The following is a 24,493-nucleotide window of genomic DNA, read 5'->3' as shown; positions in this document are numbered from 1 at the left end:
GGGGTGGAGCGTACCATAGAAGTAACAGGTAAATCTTAGGAAAATAACTAAAAATATATTTTTTTTCTAATGGAACAGCTTGAGGGCCCACTTAGAGGAACATCTAAATCTTATGAAAGTATCTAAACATTTTTTCCCTAAACGGCCATCTTGAGGGCCCACTTAGAGGAACATCTAAATCTTATGAAAGTATCTAAACATTTTTTCCCTAAACGGCCATCTTGAGGGCCCACTTAGAGGAGCATTTACATTTTAGGAAAGTATATAAAAATATGTTTTTTCTAAAGGCACAGCTTGGGGGCCCACTTAGATCATATGTCTACAGTTTGATTTTTGTGTGGTAGTACATTGGGTTTGGAGATTCACACGCTCTGTTGTGGCTTTCCAGATCCAAGTTACCTGAAGTTAATTTAATCCATAGCAGCCTTGTCAACTCTACCCCTGTACTTTAACGGTGTCTGAGGCTGGATTAAACTGTAGCCGAGTCGAATCTGGAATCATATTGAAACAAAGTCAGCGGTGCAGCTATTACAAGTCTGCAGCTGAAATGTACTTGTAACAGAGTCCTATCAGGAACATTGCTGTAACAAAAAGAACAGCACACGTGACAGTATTAGAGCTGTGACAGTAATGCAACACAGCAAGATTTGAAAGCACTCTGTAAGAGAGACAGAGCTAAAACTGCTTCATAACCGAACCAGGCGTGAAACATAAATGCAACAGAGCTGGAACCGCCCTGTTGTAACAGAAAGTGAAACTCTACTGTAACAGCGACAGAGCTCACAGGAAGCGCCCACAGAAAGCCTCCGTCCACGTTCAAACTATCCATGCTTTGTTGCCATCATAGAAATACAATCTAGTAAAATAGTATGGGATTCATCCTCGCATCTTACCTCACAAACACCAAGTAAAACCATTTTCAAGTTTTTGGGGGGAAAATGGTTAAATATAAAAACTGGAATAGTATCATCGACGTTGAAGAAGCAGTAGCAAATTAATTCAGGTGTAACTAATCACTTTCCAAATCGCCCACGAACTAAATTAGCTTCTGCCAGTGTTACGTAGTCATTCACTTGAGACCAGGCTCCCCCTGCAGGGTAATGAATATAAAATCAGACGAAAGACGTAGGATTGGGCATCGAAGAGTTTTTAAAGGACCTCTTAGACAATTGTGGAAAGTTGCAGCTCCGGGGATGTGTGATGAAAACATGTCACTGTTCCTTGTGGCAGGGTGGAGTTAAATAAAAGATGTGGGCGGTGTAGAGCAAGACAAAGATCAGATCTGGCCGTCCCTCCAAAGTGGATGAGGAAGCAAGGAGACTGGGGAGGGTACCAACACTGAGGGTGCCGCCAGCTCCTAAGTACAGCATTGGTGGAGGGGTCCCAGGAAATCTGCACGGAGTGCTTGGGTGGCCAGAATTAATTAAAGGATTTTACATGACTCCTGTTTTGTGTTTCCTTTTGAAGTATGCAATAAACACAGCCAGCGTTTCTATAAGTATGTGGTCAAAAGCTTTGTGGTCTGGTGAAGCTTAAAGGGAGCCCTTTGGCTGGAGTACAAAGCATCAATTTTAGTGCAAACCTAACACAGCACATCAGCTTAAGAACTCCAGTCCTATTACACCAGAAGCCACACTGCTGCTCCTGATCTGGGTTTGCTCAGGATTGTCTCTTGTTGACAGATGTCGCTATTCATGGACCCACCATTTGAATTGACTGACTACGCTAGCAACGGCCTCTTTTAGCTAAAAGGAGAATAGACAGTAAGTGGTTAAGTCAAGAAAGGTGGTTGAAAGATGTGGAAAATGGTCAACTGCTGAGGAGCAGCATATAAAATCGTTTGGGGAGAAGAGAAACAGGATTAGAGTCTGGTGGACTGGGAGATGTATGTCCAATACCTGTTTTACTCCCAGACCACCTTCTTGAAGTGCTAGAGTGCTAACAACGCAGATCCTTTTTGTCACCTCTACTACTTCCACTCCCCTCCCTCCTTCTCTAACCCCACCACTACAATCCCACGACATATAGCCATAGCTGCTCCATCACTCCTTGGCTGTATTACAAGTATAATCCTCGCTTCATCAGCCTTTCATTGTCGTCTTTATTGTTATTCGGTATCAACACTATTAACAATAGAGGTGTGGTGCAGCGGCCAGGACAGATGACCTTGGAGCACAGGGTTCACGGTTTGATCCCCGGCTTCAGTGGCAGCTCGGCTCCATGTGACTCTGGGGAATAGCTCACTTAGTGCCAGATGTAGGTGGCCAAATAGCGAGCGCTAATGCTGAAATTCGCAGAATTTCAGTGTTTGCAATCGCTATTTGGCTGTGAGCAATGTAGGGGAGTTTAAACCTACTAGCAAATAAGGAATCTCAAAATTGCGATTCCTTATTTTGCTCTTGTAGTTAAGGAATCGCAAATAGCGATTCCTTAAATGCAATGTAAGTAGCACAAAAGAAATTGCACTTTAGCCTTATGGAATCGCTAATTACCACCAACTTCAAGTTGGTGATAATTAGCAATTTCCTTTAAAAAAGCACTTTTTTTTGCTTTTTTTAAAGTGCCATGTGGCACACATTCATGCCCTTGGGGCATGTATGTGCGCCACATGTGCAAACATGCACATTTCAGGGGTGCAACAGGGTGTGCTTTTGACACCATGGGACCCTTGAAATAGCGCCCGCTATTTGCGATTCTTTAATAGCGAATCGCAAATAGTGAATATCTTCCCATTCATTCCTATGGGCCTCCTAGCCCATAGGAAAGGATGGGTCGGTATTCCTTATTAGCTAATCTCAATTTACGATTCGTTATTAAGGAATATTAAGGAATTGCTAATATTTTAGCGATTCCTACCTAGCGAATCGGTAAAATTAGCTATTAAGGATTCGCAAATTTGATTTTACCTACATCTGGTCCTAATTTCCACGACAGCCCTCGGCACCTTGAGACACGTATGGGTCAGTAGTTTGCGCTTTACAAAATACGGATTTACAATACTTGTGAAAACTAGTTCACATCACAGAGCTGTGAATCTAGTGTAACAGAGACACCGCCATGTTGTAACTGAGCCAGATCTGGAATCATTTTAGTGTACGGAGCCATATTGTAAATAAGTGAGATGTTGTACAGCCACACCTTAGCACCCCGATTTATACAATTAATTGCAGCTGTGCCAGAGCTGAACCCAACCTGGGCCAGAGCCAGATCTGGAACTACACCAATATTTTATTAAATAACTAGCAGCCCGTCCCAACCTTGTCCGGGAGCAACAGGCTTCCCCGACCCCCGCAAGCCCCGACATTGTCCAGCAGCCCGGGCCCCCGCCCGGCCCGCCCCCCACCTGTCCCGACCCCTACCTGCCCCGACCCCGCCTGCCCCGACATGGGTCCCCTTACCTCAGCCGCCGCTCCTCCCGCCTGTCCGCTGCTGATATATACTGCTTTAAATATGTCTGTTCTTCTTTGCATAGGTGTACAGCTGATCAATCCATTCTACAGAGTGTACATTGGCTGGGAAAGCTTACATCATAGCTAATCTTTTTGGCCTAGAGGTGTGTTAATGATTGCTGTTTTGCCATAAAAACACAGGATCGTTCTCTTTTCTCCTGCAGCCCGGGCCCCCGCCCAGCCCGTCCCCCGTCTGCCCCGACATGGGTCCCCTTACCTCAGCCGCCGCTCCTCCCGCCTGTCCGCTGCTCGCACCGCCGCTGGCCTGTCCGCTGCTCCGCACGTTACCGCTCCTCCCCCGCGCCATGTCCGCCGCTCCTCGTCGCGCTCCTGGACGCCGCTCCTCCCCGCAATCCTGAGGTGAGCACGCACGTTGGGACTATTTTTTTTTTACTGTAAATTTTTTAAATAACTTTTTTTTTTACAATTTATATAGCCTATAACCATCTACACACCCTGACGATTCCAACGGTGTATCGGGTGTGTGGATTGGCGCTGTGGTTCCCGAGTTTACCCGCCTCAAAGGCTGAAAGTTCTTCCTTTATTATAGTAGTATAGATGTTGCAAGTGTGCTAGCTGGAATTGTAACATACTGGAACCAGAGCTGAAAGTATTGTGTAGCACTGACACAACGGGACCTACAGTACAAGAGAGGCCATTGCTTGTCACAGTGTAGTTAGTAGTACAATTAGGTGTGTCAGGAACATGAGTGTCCCAAAGCCTAAGCAGGATGCATGTTCCTCTCATAGACTCCATGGCGTGGGCTCTGCTGCCTTCACGTTTGCTCTCTTCAGGCCTCGTGCAGACTGATTTTCGGGCCCTGGTTTTGTTTACATTTTTTCCACCCAGTAATGAAAGATGACAAAATATGGCCTGGGTCTAGCTGAGTCTCGAACCCGCGACCTTAACTCAGACTCGGTTCTTTGTAAACAAGCAGCCCTCCACAGCGGCTCTTTATTGATTGAACAGGAAATGACCAACAACCGTTATGGATGAACACTGCTTTCGTTTACTATTCAACGGGGATAAACAGGAAGCCACATGATGTGGAGTTAATGCTGGGTTTGTTTTTAAGGAACTATGTTAATCCTCGGTTTTACCAATTTGTAAGATTTTGCAATCCATTGCGTAAGGATTTCCGTTTTAACACCTTCCCGTTGAGGCGGCCCCTGGTGTTTTCTGACGATTTACAAACACCAACAGCAGGCAGAGTGATTGTTATTTGCAATTTGGGCAGGCAGAATGATAGTTTTTTGCATGTGGGCAGGCCGGCGTCTCCCCAGAGCTGCAGATAGAAGCAGCCCTCAAGAGCGCAGAGCCCCTCTGCGACTGCCACGTGCTGTCCTGCACAGAAGTGCACATGGTCTGTGACTGCCGGCCACCCCCCCGCCTTATCATGCAAACTATAGTTAACAAAACTTATCAGTCAAGCAACAGAATTCTTTGGAAGGCAGGGGGTCTCGCGACCCCCCAGCCGTTTTTATTAAAATATGAAAACAAATCAAAATTGAATAAAATAACATTATTTACATAATTATTAAATGCAAAATTCAGACATTAGATTTACAGCAAGTTAGACAGGTATGATGGGCTAACCTTAACAAATGTCTAATACAGCGTGTTTCCTAACCAAATCTAACATCCTACATATCAATTTTGCATTCTAATAATTTCTGGTCCTACGGCAAGGTCGTTAACGGGTGTCAGATCCTTTACCCAGTTACGCCCTCACGTCTGAGTGTGCATGCGCGACAAGGGCCCAGTTACCGGGAGAGTTCATTGCTCTCCTGGTTGCCCTCGTACGCTCCGTGAACTCCATTTAACCAAAAAGGAGGGCCCTTACACTCGCACCATTTGCTGACGTCATAGTGTATGTGCGGGGTGGCTACCAGCCCGAGGAAAGCAGGACTCCCTCCCCCGCACCCTTCAAAGCAAGCGGATATCCTGCCCCTGAAGTTCTAGGAGAGACCATTGGCCCCTCTCCCTGGGCAGCCCCTTTCGCTAATGGTGCCGCCCCCTAAGGACCTTAAATTGCTGCTCACCGATTATGACCTTACCGCCTGACCCACATAATAAATACGACAATTATAATCTAAGAAGGGAAAAAAGGCCTAAGGAAAAACCAATTAATGCATCAGCAACAACACAACCAATTAAGCAGATTAATATTAACATTGCCTGTAAACGGGAAAAAGGCCTAAGGAAGGAAAACACATCTATTCTTACAGCGTTGGAAAGCGTTTCAGAGGATACCTACCAATGTCCTCCACTTGAATTCTGTTAAGAGGGATGGAGGGTGGGGAAAATTACAAGCCCCACAGCGGGGCGAGGAGTAGCCTGGGAATCGCGGGCACAAAGAGGACGCTTCCCGCGCTCCCCAGGCTCTTAAACCCCCCCTTTGCTAAAGGTCCCGCCCCCTTGACCCGGAAGTGTAAAACGGCTTCCGGGTCAATGGCGGGACCCACGGACCAATCAGGGCATGTGTGGGGGCCGGGCCCAGCCATGTGTGCGTGGGGGCCGAGCGCCCCCCCCCCTTTCCTTGTGTCCAACAAGCACCGAGCACACTTGTCAAAAGTTGCTATTATGCTAGTATGGCCCATGTCCTGGTTTGGTGTATGAAGAAGTAGTTAGTGCTCAATACATCATGAGACTTGGGTGTAGTCGGGGCACAAGTCCTATAAAAAGAAGTGGGGGGACTGGCCAAGTTGCAGGCACTATGTGACATCATGATGCGTGCCAATACAGCACATGACGTCACAACACGTGACATCTCACATGGCATTACAGGGAGTGACCTCACTGAAATACTCTGCTTTTGGATGAGTAGAAGAAAATAACAGAAAGAAAATAACGCTATTTATATTGTTATTTGTGTACATACTGGGACAGACCATCCCATCTGACATTCTTACAGTGCGTGCACTTCTATACAGGGACCGAAAACAGTGAAAAGCATGTATCTCTTAAATATCTTTGAAGAGATAACAAGCTGTGTGCTTTTGTTTCCTGTGCATTTGCATTTACTGAGAGGTTCCTTCCAGGTCGCCTGCCATCTGATAATCGATCAAAAGGAGGCCTGATGGCCCCTTAACTTCTGCTGAAGGTGTAAAAAAAAACCCTAAGTACCTGCAAGTTGCTGCTGAGAATGAAAAGCAGACATGTGTAGGAGCTGCTGAACATGTCCTGGTGTCTGAAAATGACACTGGGACAAGTTCAACATATTTCTGCGGGCCCAACTTCGTGGCAGGGGGGATCGCGTCCACCCATATAAATAGTGGGTGGACGCCGTGTACCCGCGTGCACCCCCAACTCGTGGCCTGGGTGTAGTATCCAGTGGACATCATGAAGCTTAGATGTTGCGTCATGGAGCATGGGTTGGGGAGCCGCAGATGGCGTCTCGTACATTATGAGTATAGTCAGGGCACAAGTCTTAAAAAAGAAGTGGGGGGACTAACCAAGTTAGGCAGCATGCAAAGACGTCACAGCGTATGACATCACGACACACAACATTGCACGTGGCATCACAGGAAGTGGCATCGCAACCCAAGGCTCACTGGCCCCTCTGGCCGCAATCAGTCTGTTAAACTGGGTAGTTTCTACTCCCATGTTTTTACTTTACCATGTGGTGTCCCCCAGGGATCCTCGCTAAGTCCAACACTATTTAACATCTATGTGTCGGGCTTGGCGAGGGTCATTAAAACATATGGAATAGGGGTGACATCATATGCAGATGATACCCAGTTGGTACTGGCCATCCATAGCAACGGAGGAACATTTGCGGCTAATTTTCAGGAAGGTATGATGGCTATCAGTTCCTGGATGGATCACAATTCTTTGAAATTAAATTCTGACAAGACGGAGGTCATGGTCTTTGGAAAACTGACCCCGTCTTGGTCCCCAGTATGGTGGCCATCAGACCTAGGAGCTCCCCCACTGCCTGTTACCAAAGTCAGGAATTTGGGGGTACTATTTGACAACAAGCTATCATTTCTGAACCAAGCTAATGCAGTAGTTTCCTCATCCTTTTACACTCTGAGGATGATCAAGAAACTACTACCTTTTCTTCCTTCTGGAGCAGGTAAAATCCTAATGTGCACTTTAGTACTCTCTAAAATTGATTACTGCAATGGTTTGCTATTAAATGCCTAAGAACAAGTTCTGAATAAAATGCAGTTAATTCAAAATGCGGCTGCCCGAATTTTAACAGGCACATCAACATTTTCTTCCATCACCCCTATTGTACGCTTCACTGGCTCCCGGTCAGGAGTCGCATCAAGTTTAAGGCGCTCTGTATTACTTATAAAGCTGTGAATAATACTGGCCCAGAATTAAAAAAAAAAGCTTTATGCACTTACTTGCCCAAAAGAATGCTACGGTCATCTGCAGCTTCTCTGCTCTCAGTTCCGAGAACAAAAAGAGTGAACTGGGGTGATAGACGATTCATAGTATCTGCATCTAGACTTTGGAACTCTATCCCTCTATATATAAAAATCAGTCCATCTTTAATGATCTTTCGGAAACTACTAAAAACATGGCTTTTTAGTCAATAATTAATTCAGAACCCATCTTGAGCTTCAGATCCAGCAGCGCCGAAACATCTTAGGGTATTTGCGCGCTATACAAGTTGTATAAATAAATAAATAATTAAATAAATCACAGGAAGTGACATCAGATCTTAACACCTCACACGTGTTTAGCAGGTCTAACATGAGTGCATTACGAGTTTTAACAAAGGTTTTGTGTCACGGTTATGCTGAAAAATGTAACTGTGATGCAAAATCTGGACCTCAATTTAAACATTTATTTCTTTAGAAGTCTGCCATAAAGAAATTGGCAACCAGAAGAACAGTGAAAAGTAAATCTATTCTGCTTGAATTTTTGCAAAGTCTGCATTTTACTAAATCTTAATAAGACACCTGCTGCTGAGATCTTTTTGTGATCAGAACATCTCGGGGAATAATAATAATAATGGAAAGACAACTCTTGAGATTAACACATTTGATGGAGAGATCTCTGTTTTATCTAGCCCCAGTTTTAAATGTAAGCAGCATAGTGGGCTAATCTGTCTCCTGCAAAGCACATCATGTAATGGGAAGATGTTTATTTTATGTAGCTAGGTTAGTGGGTTACTGCTTTTAAGACAGAGATCCTTTTATTACTTACAGTTTATAAATGGTACTACTAATGTAGCACAGTGAGCTATGAAGGACATGTGACTCCTACACCAGGTAACCTTTGCTGTATTATGTAACACATGCTGTACCTTGATTTACACACATTATTTATTGTCAATGTATAATGTGTACGTGTGATTATAAAGCGCTCTGACACCCTGCATTGGGATGAATAGCGCTATATAACGAAATAATAAAAAACATTGGTATTTAAATTATTATTTGTGTAGATACTATGACAGAGCAACACATCTGACATTCTTACAGCGCCTGCATATCTCATTTACAGGGACTGAACCTGAACAATCTGTGTGTCTTTGTTTTACCTCCATTGCTTTTGCATTCAGGTGTGAGGCTCCAGATAGCTCCCAGCCAGGATACTCGAACAAAGGAGAACTGATGGCCCCTTGACTTTGGCCTTTGTTATGGACCCAGCTAACATCTGATAAGCCCACTCCCGTCTGTACGTTGCTGCTGGTTACGGAAGCAGACAACATGCAGTCCCTGCTGAATGTGTCCCAGTGTCTGAAAATTACACCAGGATGTTCAGCCTATTTCCTTGAGGGCAGCCGCTTGGCAGGGTAGACGTTGTCCATCCTGTGAAAATAGTGGGTTGGCTGAATCTACCCAAGTGTACCATTGAATTGTGCCCTGAATATAGTGTTGTGTTCCCTCAGATGGAGTCTCAAACATTAATCTAGAAGGTAGTGCGCTTTAATGCTTTACTGAATATGTAGGTTTGATTTCCATCATCAAGCTGATTCCTACATCGGTTTTTTAGCTTTACGCCTTTACCTAACTCAGCAGGAAGATGTTGTTGTTTTTGTTGAGTGCACAGCGCTTCCTGCTGCTTCCAATAAGTATGGAATACCATGTGTGCTTTATTTTCTGCCTCGTTTTCCTACCTTTCTGCTAAACCTCCCTTCCTATTTTTTCCAGTTTTCTGATGCACGCTGCAGGACACTTCTAGGTATTTCTGATCTGCTACCTGTAGTGTTGCGGTCTAGCCTCCCGGCAGTCACGTGGCCCGCCGCAAGGCATTGTGGGAGTGACGTGACCACAGTGTTGAAATGAGCAGTCCTGCTCTCCCCTATGAAGTAAAATAAAGTACTTGGTTAGCTGACCTGCAATGTCTCCGATCCTCCTTCCATAGGGGCTTAACCTCCATACACCACAGTGGCGACGAGGTGGAGGAACCCGACCGCCATCCAGGTAGGGGAGAGCCGGCGCATGTTCAGTGGCAGGCTCGCACCGTTCGTCGCGCTCCGCCGGACCTGCCCCCGTGGTGGCGGCTGATTGCGCCTTACACCATCTGCGCGCATTTCGGCCTGCAGCGTGTGGCCCACACCCACTCCAAACTCAGTGCGCATTTCGATGCGGGGCACGGCCCATGCCCCACTCAGCCCTGCGAGGCCTGCGCACAAGAGGAGCCACCAACAGGTCTCAGCACAAGGGGAGCCACCCACTGCATCGTGTCAATTCAGCGCGCACTTCAGCGCACAACACCCCTGTCCTTAGTGCTTCCAGAGGGCCGTGTGACCCACCATCCACTCCCTGAAAGAGCCCAGAGCTGGTCACTGCCACCGCAGCCACCTGGCTGCCTGCCAACCAGCGCAAGAGAGGCCTAGAGGCAGCACCCTGAAATCTGCACCTCACCACGTGGTGTCCTTCCCACCCACGTAGGAGTTGCACCCTTCCATGCCGGCGTGAGCCCGCTCTGTCCTACGCGCACCTTGAGGCTCCACTGCCTTCCAGGCCGTACGCACCATGTGCGCCCAGACCTTTTCATTAACCAATCCGGTGCCCTCCCTGCCTAAGCCGGGGGAACCAGCCATGAAATGGGCTGACTGGAAGGGGTATTTCCTGAACTACCTCTCAGCATAGAGGACAAAGGCAAGGAGGAATTCTCCAGCAAGTGTCGGAAGAAAATCCTGTTACATAATCTGGGGCCAGAGGCTTTGCGCGTGTACGACTTCCAACACGCCCTTGAGGACCTAGACAACCACTACCAACCGATTATATGCACGGCCATCGACCGATAAACCTTCTTCCAACGGAAACAGGCAGAATCTGAATCAGTGGAGGACTATGTTGCGGCCCTCAAGAAACTGGCCATCAACTGCAAGTTTGGCACCCTGCATCCAGCACAACGACCTCTTACGGGACCAAATCATCATGTACTCCACCCATTCGAGCGTCCTGGAGAAGCTCTGGGTGAGTGGCGAGGCGCCCCTTACGGAGATCATCGCGATTGTCAAACGAGCCGAGGTATCCAAATGATGCGCTCTTGCGGACAAGAAAGACACGGCACCACAAGCCACAGTGTGCAAAATCACCGACCGGATGGGTCCACCATCAAAAGCCACGACGGACACCGCCTACAATCAGCAATGTACGTCCAAAGGCAGAGGCCCCGGTTGCGCCCCTCATGACAAACAAGGCGCCTATTACTGATGCGGCAGCCACTCCCACACGGGAAATGACAGAAAATGCCCCGCATTCCACGTTAATGCTCCTTCTGTGGCATCACAGGACATTTCGTCAAGGTCTGTCGACGGAGGCCCAGAAACGCTGTCGTCAAGTACATCCAGGATACCTCCAATGATCAAGAAGAAGCAGATCTCTCCAACCAAGACAGCATTCTTTGCATCGAAGACCATATCCCGGGCATCGGGGTGTCGCAATCAAAAAGCCCTCCTGCAAGTTGGTAATCGGGGGTCTTCACGTCGACATAGTAGCTGACTCCGGTTCGCCATACACAATCATCCAGAAGCAGATTTGGGACGGAGACTTCGTCCACGCAGTGGGGGACCATCTCCACCCCACGGACGTTCATCCAGTCACATACACGGGGGAACGGATTCCCATGGTGGGATTCCGGCAGCTCCTGTTCGAATTCAAGGGCAAGCACACACCAGCGAAGTTGTACTTGGCGCAGAAAGGCCCATCCGTCTTGGGATGGGCGGCCCGGGGAGCGCTTGGCATCCAGCTCTACCCAGGTGGCCACACACAAGTGCTCTTGATGGAAGACACTTCCATGCCTGCCTCGCTCCAATCAGAGTTCCCCACGGTTTTCAGTGACCAAATTGGAAAGATATTCAAGTTCTCCCACAAGATCGTGCTCAAAGACGGAGTGGTACTAGTCTCCCACAAAGTCAGGAACATCCTGTTCAACTGCAGAGAGGCAGTGCAGCTGGAACTCAAACGATTAGAAGATAGCGACTTCATCGAACCAATCGATTGCGCCGAGTGGCTCGCGCCTTTTGTGGTGATGCGCAAACAGAGCTGGAAGATACACCTTTGCATAGATCTTCGCGAACTTAACAAGAGCATCATCGTGGACAAGTTTCCATTGCCCAACTTAAATGAACTACTAGCCCAGACCCAAGGTATCAAGTGGTTCTCCACCATTGACCTCAAAGCCGCCTCCCACCAGGTATCACTCCACCCGTCAAGCAGTAAACTTTCATCCTTCATCACGCCCTTTGGATGCTACCAATTCAGACGCTTGCCCTTTGGGCTCACATCCGCGGCTGCCGTCTGTCAAAAATTCATGCACAAACTGTTCCAAGGGGTCCATGGAGTCCTCTACTTTTAGGATGACTTCCTCGTCATGGGGAAATCCAAGGCGGAACATGATAATATTTTGCACACCATTCTACACACGCTAGCAGCCAACAGCCTCACGGCGGAGTTAGAGAAATGCAAATTTGGTGTCCGAAAAGTCACCTACCTGGGACATTAAATTAGCGACACAGGAATCACCCCCAAATCTGTAAACATGGAGTCCATCAGATCCACACCCTCCCTCAAAACCAAAGATGATATTCGCTCTTTCCTTGGCCTGGCGGAGTTCTACAGTAAATTTGTCAGGAACTTCGCGACAAAAACGCTTAGCCTTCACCAACTGCTCAAGGAGAAGAATGCCTTTTCCTGGTCGGAGGAGACGGAAGCAGAATTCTCTGCCATCAAACTATCTATTTGTGAAGCGGTTCCCCTACAGGGTTTTGACGGAGCGGCAGCCAGCATCCTGACCACGATGCCAGTGACAAAGGGCTGGGAGCGGTCCTTTCCCAGAGAGCTACGAATGGCACTGTGACAACAGAGATGTTCGCCTCGCGATCCCTCATCCCGAGTGAAGAGAAGTACAGTCTAATTGAGAAGGAAATGCTAGCATCCATCTGAGCAAAGGAGAAATTCTGACAGTATCTGTGGGGGTCACGATTCATGCTCTGTACCGACCACAAGCCCCTGATCAAAGTCCTCACATCCAGCCACAACGTGACAGCCACCCCACACATCGCTAAAATTACACTGCGCCTCTTGGACTTTGTCTACGATGTGGAGTACATCCCTGGACCACAGAACAGAGTGGCTAATTTCCTAAGCTGGGCAGCAGCCATGGAAGAACCCGTCCCACCATCGGATTGGGACGACTACAGCTTCACCTTTATGATGGATCACAAACATACCATCAGTGCCCAGGACTGGGCAGAAGCCTACACGCAAGATACAGAACTCTCCCAGGTCAAGTAGTACGTCACGCAGGGCTTGCCAGAGAAGAAGCATACCGAAAGCACCTCAGAAAATACTGGGAAGTCCGCAATGAACTCTCCATTGGCAAGGACTCCATATTTCTGCAGCGGGCGACAAAGTGGTGCCCCCGAAGGCCCTATACATGGATATAGGTTTGTGAGGGACTGTGACCACTGCATCAGGGCTGACAAAACTCTCATCATCCTGAGACCCCCCATGGGCGATTTCTCCACTCCTGGGAGGACTTATCCGTTGACATTGTAGGCCCTGTCCTAGACACCTGGGGTACACCCAAATACCTCATCGTCGTCGTGGAACCCTACTCAAAGTGGCCAGAAGTCAAAATCAGCGAATCAGTTGATTCCGACATCGCCATCACCTTCCTCACCAACATCTTCCTGAGGGAGGGCATCCCCCAAGACCATCACCATTGACAACGGACCCCAGTTCACGTCAGCCAAGTGGAGGGCCTACACCAAACGCAACGGTACGGAATCCAGACAAAGTGCACTTCAGTCTACCACCCAGCAGGCAACGGCCAAGTGGAACGCTTTATCCGGGTGATCATGGGCTCAATCCAGGCAGCCTTCAGCGCTGGTAAGAAATGGGAGTCCGAAGTCAGAAACACGGTATGGGCCTACTGCATCACACCCACCTTGACAGGCTACAGCCCGTTTAAGATCCTCAGAGGCAGAGAACCCTTCACCAGACACAACAGCGCCTGGATGACCATGCCACTCCAAAGCAAGTGGTCCCCGGCCATCGTCCGCAGCAACACAGAGAAGGCACACAGCATCTACAAGGCAAATTATGACAAACGGAATAATGTGCGTGAAGCCTCACTGGCGGAGGGCGGTTGGGTCCGAGTCAAAAAGGGCCAACCAGGACTAAAAGGAGACAGCAAGTACAGTGAGCCCCTGCGAGTCGTAGACGTATACTCCTGCTCTGCCTTGCTGAGCGATGGCAAGGTTGGCCAAGTGCAAGAAGATCTTGCAGTGGGGCATGAACAACAGCGATCTAGAAGAAGGCCCCAGCATCGCTGGAGTGGCAGCACCATCTACAGACCCAGTGAGCGAGGCCGAAACCTGAGCCAATGTGGATGGACAGTCAGCCAGACGGCCGAAGACGTATCCGCCCAGCCAGGACGCAGACAAAGGGGGCATTCTGTGTGAGCTACCTAACACCCTCTGTAGAGACCAGAAGGAGGGCACGAGGTCAGACGGATCCAGCGGAGGAAGAGAGCAAGGGATCGGCACACACACCCGCAAGAGCCGTGCCGTGAAGCTACCGAAACACTTCAGTGGCTTTCAGTTGTGAATCTCTCTCTCTCTCTCTCTCTCTCTCTCTCTCTCTCTCTCTCTCTCTCTCTCCCTCTCTCTCTCTCTCCCTCTCTCCTTCCTCCACACCTGTGGTCCTCAGTTACAGTTATTTTCACTATTGTTAAGGGGGAAGATGTGTAGTGTTGCGGTCTAGCCTCCCAGCAGTCACGTGACCTGCCGCAAGGCATTGCGGAGTGACGTGACGCCGGCGGCCATTCTGACCGCGGTGTTGAAATGAGCAGTCCGGCTCTCCCCTACGAAGTGAAATAAAGTACTTGGTTAGCTGACCTGCACTGTCTCCAATCCTCTTCCATAGGGGCCCAACCTACATCACACTACCATCCACCTGTCTGCTCACATTACATCCAGTCACCATCAGTATTGTCTGTAAAAAATGAAGCCTTCAGTACATCCGTGACTTGTCCATTGATATATAAGCCTCCCAATGAATGGTATGGTCAGGTCAGAAATCTTTCAAATACAAGAAATTAAGAAATCTTTACCACTTCTTCTTGACATTACATAGAAGCGACTGTCTGAATACTCGTGGATACAAATTTATTTGATATGGTTTGGCATTTATAACACACTCATACACCCAAAGGATTCAAGGAGTACTGACCAAGAAGAGTGCATGGCAAAGGAAGATAAAAGAGAGAAAAACTAGCATAAAAGATCGATTTTGTCTTCTTGAATGGATGGTGGTTAAAGTTTGCCATTAATAAGGAGGATCAGCATTCAAAACTTTTGGGTATAATATCGAGTAGGCATGGCTCCTGCAACAGGTTCAGTCAAACCTTGCTGCTAAGTTTACCACGCTAATAACGCGACGTACCTCTTGGCACAATTAAATTACTATTGGACTTAGAGATTCGGAATCGCTCTTCTCCATTTTGTGGGTTAAGCTAATAACGCTACTTACTGTGTTTGTCCTTGCGACTTTGACAACGACCCTTAGATTGGATGTGCTCGGCTTTTTGACCTCCGTTACTACTGAAACCGAATGTCTATTGGTGTGGCCCATCTCTGATATAGGGAGCAGCTTCACCCGTTGTTTGGATTAGCGATCCAACTTGAAAAATAACGTTGCCCAGCACCTAAATTGAGATTACACTTGGTTATTATACAGTTCCCAATTGACAGCAGTCCTGAAGATGGTCTCACAAAGTGCTCTCTAGGAGACTGAAACGTCGACCTCCGCCTCATCCTTACTTTATGTTACGTATTTGGATTTTGGAAAGGTGTTTTTAGGTTCTGTTGAGTTACTCATTAACATATTGTTTGTATACCTGCAGACCTAATCAATTTTGAATCATCTATATCTGTATATGAAACTAATTGTTTTACTACTTGATAAATTCTATATTCCTATACACCTTTTGTGTCTGTATTTGTTATCCATGTATTCTTTTTGTGTTTTGACGAACTGCGTTCTTTTATAATTATTAATTCATTTTGTGGAATTGAATTCTTACAAGGATCATTGATTTATCCTTTCTAGTTAAACTTGAATTATCAATTGTTGCTTAAACAAATTCCCTTGAAGGCATCTATACCCCTCTATTTAATCACCCAAGCCCTCAAGGGTATTTTGGGTTGCTCACTGTTCGATTCTCTATGGAATGCTAATGGGGCTTTTTCTTTAAGGGATTTAACATTTAAGTTAGCAATATTCAGAATGCAGCAGGTCAGTGGCACAAGTTAGTGTTGGGCAGGCAGATGAGGCTCATGGCTTGGACGATTTCTGGGGAATCTGATAGATTCCAGGGTTATCTTCAGAGGCTTCAGAACTCATCAAATGGTCTTGGGCGCCAGGTAGAAAAAAGGCCAACAGTTTAACATGGAGACAATGGCTATTCTATTGTCCTGAGACAGAATTGGATTCCGTTTCAGCACCTTTTGTGCAGATACCTTTTTAAGAATATGTCTAAAAACTTTTTTAGCCAAGTTTGAAGAACCACTCAGAATACATTCCTTTATTTTGAATCCATAAACATTCACAGAACCCTCATGCAAAGTACTTATCTGTACTTGAGCGGCAACAAAAAAAGAAAAAGAAAGTTACAATCAATGGTGGATAAGGCTTTTTTAGGTCTCGCCTTTACCATTCCGCAGGAATGGGAAATGGTGAGAATTCAAGTCGGCAAAATCCACTTCAAACCACGGGCTTTCAGCCGCGGTTTTCTTTAAGTTCACGTGAATCACGTGATTAAACATGCACGCGCATCGGCAGCATTTCTCCTGCAGGCTCGCAAAAGGCTCTCCTCCCTCCCCACATCAAAGGCATCAATCACCCTCCCACAGGCTTCCCCAGCGCTGCCCTGCCCCCTGCTTCACAGCCAGGCCATCTGTTCCCTGCCAGACCTCTCCCACCTCCGTCACAGCATGCCTGTGTACTTCAAAGGCTTATCACTTCACACGGCCGGCCGCAGGCCGTGCAACCAGAGCACTTCAGTTGGTGTGCAGCACCCCTCCCAGCACTGCCTTAAACACTTTTTATATTTAATTAGCAGCAGCAGCATTTCTCCTGCGCCAGGCCACATCAAAGGCTCTGTGCCACTTACAGACACGCAACGCCACTCACACCCACGCAAGCCCACTATCATCCACGCAACACCACACTCACCCACGCAACGCCACTCACTCACTCACTCACTCACTCACTCACGCAAAGCCACTCACACCCACGCAGTGCCACTTTCACCCACACAGCACCACTTTCAGACACGCAACGCCACTCACACCCACGCAAGCCCACTATCACCCACGCAATGCCACACTCACCCAAGCAACGCCACTCACCCAAGCAACACCACTCACACACGCAACACAACTCACCCACGCAACCCCACTCATCCACGCAACGTCACTCATCCACGCAACGCCACTCATCCACGCAACGCCACTCATCCACGCAACGCCACTCATCCAAGCAACGCCACTCACACATGCAACGCCACTCACACATGCAACGCCACTCACACATGCAACGCCACTCACCCACGCAACGCCACTCACCCACGCAACGCCACTCACCCACGCATCACCGCTCACCCACGCAACGCTGCTCACCCACGCAACGCCGCTCACCCACGCAACGCCGCTCACCCACGCAACGGCCCACGCAACGCCGCTCACCCACGCAACGCCGCTCACCCACGCAACGCCGCTCACTCACGCAACGCCGCTCACACACGCAACGCCGCTCACACACGCAACGCCACTCACACACGCAACGCCACTCACATACGCAACGCCACTCACACACGCAACGCCACTCACCCAAGCAACGACCCACGCAACGACCCGCGCAATGACCCACGCAACGTCACTCACCCACGCAACGCCACTCACCCACGCAACGCCACTCACACACGCAACGCCACTCACACACGCAACGCCACTCACACACGCAATGCCACTCACACACGCAACGCCACTCACACACGCAACGCCACTCACCCATGCAACGCCACTCACCCACGCAACGCCACTCACCCACGAAACGCCACTCACACATGCAACGCCACTCACCCACGCAACACAACTCACTCAAAGCAACTCACACACACGCAGTGCCACTTTCACCCACACTGTGCAGTGCACAATAGGTCTCACAGTAGGAAAGTTGGAGCTATTGGTTTTGTAAATGACAAAGCCCTTTATGTTTTTAAAATGAAAACAAAAATAAAAGGCATTGTTATTTGCAATTGTAATAGCTCCAACTTTCCTACTGCGAGACCTATTGGCAACGCCAGTGCTTGTTTTAACTTAGCGTGGATCTTATCTTTTCTGCTAACAGAGTCTAGGTCGATGGAAAATGTCCTCCAAAGGCCCAACAGAGATGTGGCCGACAAAGGTAGGACATTACACTGAGCATCCAATTTGGGGTGGAAGGTGTAATGTCTCTTTTCGCTTGTCTATTACCACCAGGAAAAACCTTACCATTAAGAACCTAAACAAAATAATGGCTCCCTCACTGGGAGAGAACACTCCCAGGGTGTGGGGGGGGGAGGGGTAATTTTGTTTTTATTATTCCTGATTTAAGAGCTTGTTTCTGAAAAACTAAAAATATTAAAAGTATGATGAATGGCAGTCAAAACGGATAGCATTAGTCCACCATACTTTGTCAATGTGCATTGATGACCACTGGACCGGTGGTCATATCTGAATTTGATGGATAGTAACGTCTCTGCCACCCTGATGGACAGAGTACTGTCCATCAAATGCTAAATAAAGCCCTAAGTCATGACTGAACAAATTGGCAGCAGATAACATATGTATTAACAATTACAACAAATATTACAAGGAATAGCCGACAGTGATAATCCCTCAGGTTTAGAACCGAAGACCTTTAAATGTCAGTGTCTGTCTGGGGAAGATAAATCGATTTGGGCCAATGCTTTGCTAGCGCTGCTTGCAGTTTTTGGTAAGCTGAGACACCAGAACTCTTTGATCCATGACGTCAACCATCTCAAGGCTCGAGACAACGGAGCCATGACACATCTTCCATCAGGAGCGTCCCAGGAGATGTCACGTGATATTTATTAATGTCGCGTTCGTCCGTCTGTTTCAGAGCAGCGCGTCGTTGAACAGTGCGTCTCTCGGTACCCTTGAAACTCTGCAGTCTCTCCCGCCGAGAGTTTCACTTCGACGGGAAGCGTTTGAGCTTCTGCAACATTTCACACTGTTTTTTAATGAAGGGCTGACTGAGCAGCTTGTGTGTTGAAGTCCCTTGCCACCACTTACAAGATACATTTTGTTTGAATTCCTCTGTATCACTTCTAAGAACTCGAGTGAACTCTGTGTGCTTGTGAAAGCCCCTTAAACGTTTTTTTTAAAAAGCATTGAATCCCGAATGCTTTTCGCATTTCATATTTATACACACATTTTCATTTAAGTAAGGTATCAAAATGACAGAAAGGAAAATATACCCTGCATGCTGGTTTTAGGAGCACATACAAAATGCCTCTATCATCTTATTTCAACTGTCACCTATTTGAATACTTGCCTCAAAAGTGTGTACAGCATTGCTTCCAACTGGCTCCATGTATATATTGTATTGTACTGTGATTGCATTTATATAGCGCTTACTACCCCTGACGAGGCGTCAAAGCACTTTTTTTGCGAGTAGCACACTCTTCGGGAACCCATAAAGAATTAGTGGTGAATTAGTATAGTGAAATGTATGAAAGTGATTTGAGTGATGGATATTTTAGTCAGTTATTTGGATTGAGGAGGATAGTGGAGGGATAGAAGAGGAAAAAAGGTTTGCATTGATATAGCGCTTGCTACCCTTGATGGGGTGTTGAAGCTCTTTTTCGGCGAGTAGCATGCTGCTTCAGAAACTCATAAAGGATTAGTGGGGAATTAGTATAGTGAAAATATGAAAATAATTTGAGTGGAGGCTATGTTAGTTAGTTATTTGGATTGAGAAGGATGGTGTAGGGATAAAGAAAAGAAAAAGGTTTGCATTTATATAGCGCTTGCTACCCCTGACGGGATGTTAAAGTGCTTTTTCAGCGAGTAGCACGCTACTCTGGAACCCATACAGTGTAAGTGGTGTATTAGTATAGTGAAATATGAAAGTAATTTGAGTGATGGTTATGTTAATAAGTTATTTGGATTGAGAGGGATGGCAAAGGGGTAGAAGAGGTAAAAAGGTTTGCATTTATGTAGCGCTTGCTACCCCTGATTAGGTGTTGAAGTGCTTTTTCGGCAAGTACCACAGTACTCCGGAATCCATAAAGGATTAGTAGTATGAGGGTCAGCCATTACCAAACATGCTGGGACTTGGTCCTATGGGTATACAGGGAAAGGGTACACTACAGGTCCCAGCGTGCTTAGTGATGTTGGTTGGAAAACTAGGACTGACTGAAAGTCACATCTGTGACACTGGAAACTCTGGGATAGAAATGTTACACACCAATGCTGAACAGGTGCTGCATGAAACTGTTATTGAATTTTTCTTTTTCAAAATTCGTGTGGATTTTTAACCCATCTATATATTTAATACTACTAAATATAATAACATTGTTGCAACTTTAAATAGCGAGCATAACAATAGTATTAATCTTGATGTATATGCAAATAGCAATATATGGGTAGTAGAGCCTTACGACATTAAAATAAACTACCAAAGGCTTTACACAACCTTGAGGACAAGGAAATGGCTCTCACTGAATCTAGACCTGTTTGTTGCAATGATTAATCTGGAAATCAATAAGTTTTCAGGCATATCCGGAAGAGAAGAGGATTTTCTACATGCACAACTAGACTAAGTGGGACACTTTTTTGGGAAAATTTCGTGAAGATTAAAAAATCAGCAATACACATTATGCCTTATTGAAAGGTGGGCAGTAATTAAAGCAAAAGGTTGTAGATGTGAATGCGAGTGTCACCAATGCAGGAGCATGTGCTTAATGAACATAGTGCACTTTTTGTGCTAAACACTCGGTCATCCTAGGCCTATGTATGAACTGGGCAAGAATCTCTTAAGCTGCAGATATAGAGTAAGGCGTCAAATAACTGCAGAAGCAATGCCAAACTTGAGCTTTTAAGCTATCCAAACAGGAGAAATGTACATACATTTGATATAAATGATCGGGGCTGGACAATGGAACCAAAGCAGCACTGACAAAAATGCTCAAACCAGGCCCACTCCCCTTATCTCACTGTGCTTTCCCTCTCTTCCCTTCCTTCTATTCTCTCTCTTTGAGCACTTTATCCTTACCATCACCGTCCCTCTCTCCATTCCTCTCTTTCTCTCTTCCTTTTGAAGCCTCCCCCTACCTCATCCAATGAACCTCAAGAAGCTGGGGAAAGTGACAAAGGCACCAGGAGCGGCTCCCTGCCCTAAAAACCAACTTCCAGGGGTTCAAACCCACTGGGGAAATACCCAGTGGAATAAAAGACCTATCCAGCCTTGTAAATTATATTTTACATAGTCAGTGGTCATCCTAGAACTCCGGTGTGGCTCCAGTCTTTGTAGGCCATCGTTAACTTTGATTTGGATTTGATTAGGCTATCTACTTTGAAGCTAAGGATCCAACCAGACCAGAAGTTTACAGTACATTTAAAGGTTGAACCATAAAGGAAACCAGGGTGATAAACAGAGGGGGCGTTTTTGACACCCTTCTTTGAACATTGGGGGTCACTGCAGCTTCTCGGCAAGAGGGTGGTGTATCGTCATTGCAAACCACTAGGAAGCATGAGGGGCAAATACAATTGCTCTTGTGCATGCAGATCTTGTGGCATATGACATAGTTATATACTACATGGGTCCATAGCATTATTTGACTTAAATGAAAGAAGGGCAAAACATATCTTCATTAGTTGAAGAGGCTGGAATATTTACCATCCACAGGAGGTTCAAGATGCACCTGCAAACAGAGTGTGCGCTGGCGTTATTATCTTGAAAAGACAGTACATGAGTTTTCAGATCCACTGTACCATGTTAGCCCTAGAACTTGAGGTACATATGTTGTGATTAAAGTAACTAATACCCAGAGCATTTGTGACCCTGAGGAACTGCAGCTTGAAGTTTTGACCATATTATCTGTCAGCATCCTTTATGCGTGTTTGTTTTTTAGCACTGCTCTCTCCTCAAACAGTATGTCATGGGCAATATTATACAATATCTGTAAGTGTTTCTTTCCCCTGCTTTCTTGCCTACACTCTTGGAAACACCATTCCTTTTTCCATAAGTCATTTGTCTAATTTGTACCTACTTTTTATACACACTGTATATTGGCTGGGGGTGGTGAGGAACTGCCAAACCCTGCAGTTACAGAGTGTAAACCAAATACATAAACTGCAAGTCTTACTTAAGGTCTGATTAGTATGAAAAATGTCAAGTATGTCTTTACAACATAGAAAGGACTATTCCAGACTGAGCCTCTGTTTCTTTTGTTCCTATGATATTAGTGCCAAGTGCTATAACCTTATGTTATGTTATGTTATGTTAATTATATTTTTATAGCGCACAGATGCCCCAGCCAAGGGGCGTCCTGGCTCTTAGACAGGTACTATAACATAACACACAAAGGGAAAAAGAAGAAAGGGGGCGGCTACTCGGAAGCGGGGAACAGGACACAACACAACTCTTCACTATCGAGCAGTTTGCTGACACATCTTTGAGTTCATTAAAAGAAAGTTAGTGCACGTCAGATAAAGGGTTGTTTATGGCATGAGCTCTTAAATGGGGACCTGTCAGAATATGGTAACGGACACATGGATCGATTGCCTGTAGTCAAATGCCCCAAAGACAAGTGTGCCCCCTAGGCACCCTGTCAGCTGTATAGCACCATCAGTTTTGTGAAATAATTGGATTTTCAAATATGAGAGTTCTTGTGAATTAAAAAGAGGGTACTAAATTGCATCCTTTGATTGGGATAAAGTGAATGTGAAATATGTTTTGTGTGTTTCGGGATTTGAATGAGGCTTCCTGGTATGTCCTTGCAGGGGGGTTTCCTTCGTCTTGTCTGGAAGGTACACAAAGATGCCTTTCATTAGTTGATACAAGATATACAGGATGTAGCCACTGTGCAAACATAGGGGATGCTTTGAAGCAGGATCAGCAGTGGTAGGATTTGGAAGATGTAACCACAGTTCAAAGAGGGAGGGGCAAGGAGCTAAATGGAAAAAGGTCATGTACCGATGCTCCTAAAGATAATGTCAAATGCTAAAGATGGTACCAGTTCCTAAAAGAAAGTGAGAGGATAGCAGCCTGTTATCGTTGCAAGTGAGGGTGGGGTGTCTTCAAAGACAAGGAATGAGTGTGTCAGAGTGGGGAGTGATACTCCTGTATGTGTTGTGCCCTCTCACACCCTTGTGAGTGTAAAGCTTCATCATTGGGCACTGCTCCTCATGGGGGTGGCGCTGCAGTCCCTCACGGACCCTCTAAGAGGGCACTTTGATGGAGATCTTTTAGGAGTTGCCGCAGTTGTGCATGTGGGTGTGTGGGCAAGTGGTGAGTGTGAGTGAAAATAAAATAAGCCGTTGGTGCCCTCATGTATTTATTAAAGGGTCCTCAGGGTTAAGCTAAAATCTTAACGGGGATGGGGATGCACTTTATGCTGATGGAGAGGGGAAAAAAAACAAATAGATTCCCACTTCTCTCAACCCGTGTGACAGTGTGGTGTGGTGTTTAAAAGTGTAAGGTTGACATGTTTAGCGCTGCTAGTTGGCCCCTAATGGATCCCAGAGCACTTCATCAGGACCGTGAGTGTGGATACCGCTTGTCCTTGTCAATACCTTGACCTTTGCAGTGTTTTCTTCCCCTTGTTCCCCCTTGTTTCCCTCCTTCCCCGATTATGTCTCCATTAGGTTTGAACCAGACTACACGAATAATACGTTTCTCTATTATACCTCATACATCCTCAAAGAAGGCATGGTAGGAATATAGGGTGCCTTTTTCCCTACTCCTCCCTTCCTATATCAACACTCAAGGTCCTGATGAAGCGCTCTGGGATCCATTAGGGACCAATTAGCGGTTCGAAACATGTCGACCTCCCACTTTTAAACACCACACCACACTGTCACACGGGTTGAGAGAAGTGGGAATCTATTTGTTTTTTTCCCCTCTCTATCAGCATAAAGTGCATCTCCATCCCCGTTCAGATTTTAGCTTAACCCTGAGGACCCTTTAATAAATAGATTAGGGCACCAACTGGTCATTTTATTTTCACTCACACTCACCACTTGGCCCACACACCCACATGCACAACTGCGGCAACTCCTAAAAGATCTCCTTCAAAGTGCCCTCTTGGAGGGCCCGTGAGGGACTGCAGCACCACCCCCACGAGGAGCAGTGCCCAATGATGATGCATCACACTAGCAAGGGCGTGTGAGGGCACAACACAGACAGGAGTATCACTCCCCATTCTGACACGCTCATTCCTTGTCTTTGGAGACAACCCACCCTCACTTGCAACCATAACAGGCTGCTATCCTCTCACTTTCTTTTAGGAACCGGTACCATCTTTATCATTTGAGGATTTGGAAGTTGGCAGAC

The 24,493-nt window shown here is 46.6% G+C and overlaps 1 protein-coding gene across 1 annotated transcript in view; it reads left to right on the top strand.

Moving 5' to 3' along the window:
* The window catches only part of PLEKHO2 (pleckstrin homology domain containing O2), a 169,628-nt gene that overhangs the window by 50,839 nt on the left and 94,296 nt on the right, over window positions 1-24,493 (top strand). The window lies entirely within an intron of this gene.

Source organism: Lissotriton vulgaris, chromosome 2_1 (assembly GCF_964263255.1).
Source record: "Lissotriton vulgaris chromosome 2_1, aLisVul1.2, whole genome shotgun sequence".
NCBI lineage: Eukaryota > Metazoa > Chordata > Amphibia > Caudata > Salamandridae > Lissotriton > Lissotriton vulgaris.
Note: the sequence above shows the minus strand (reverse complement) of the source record. Positions and strands in the feature narration are given on the sequence as shown.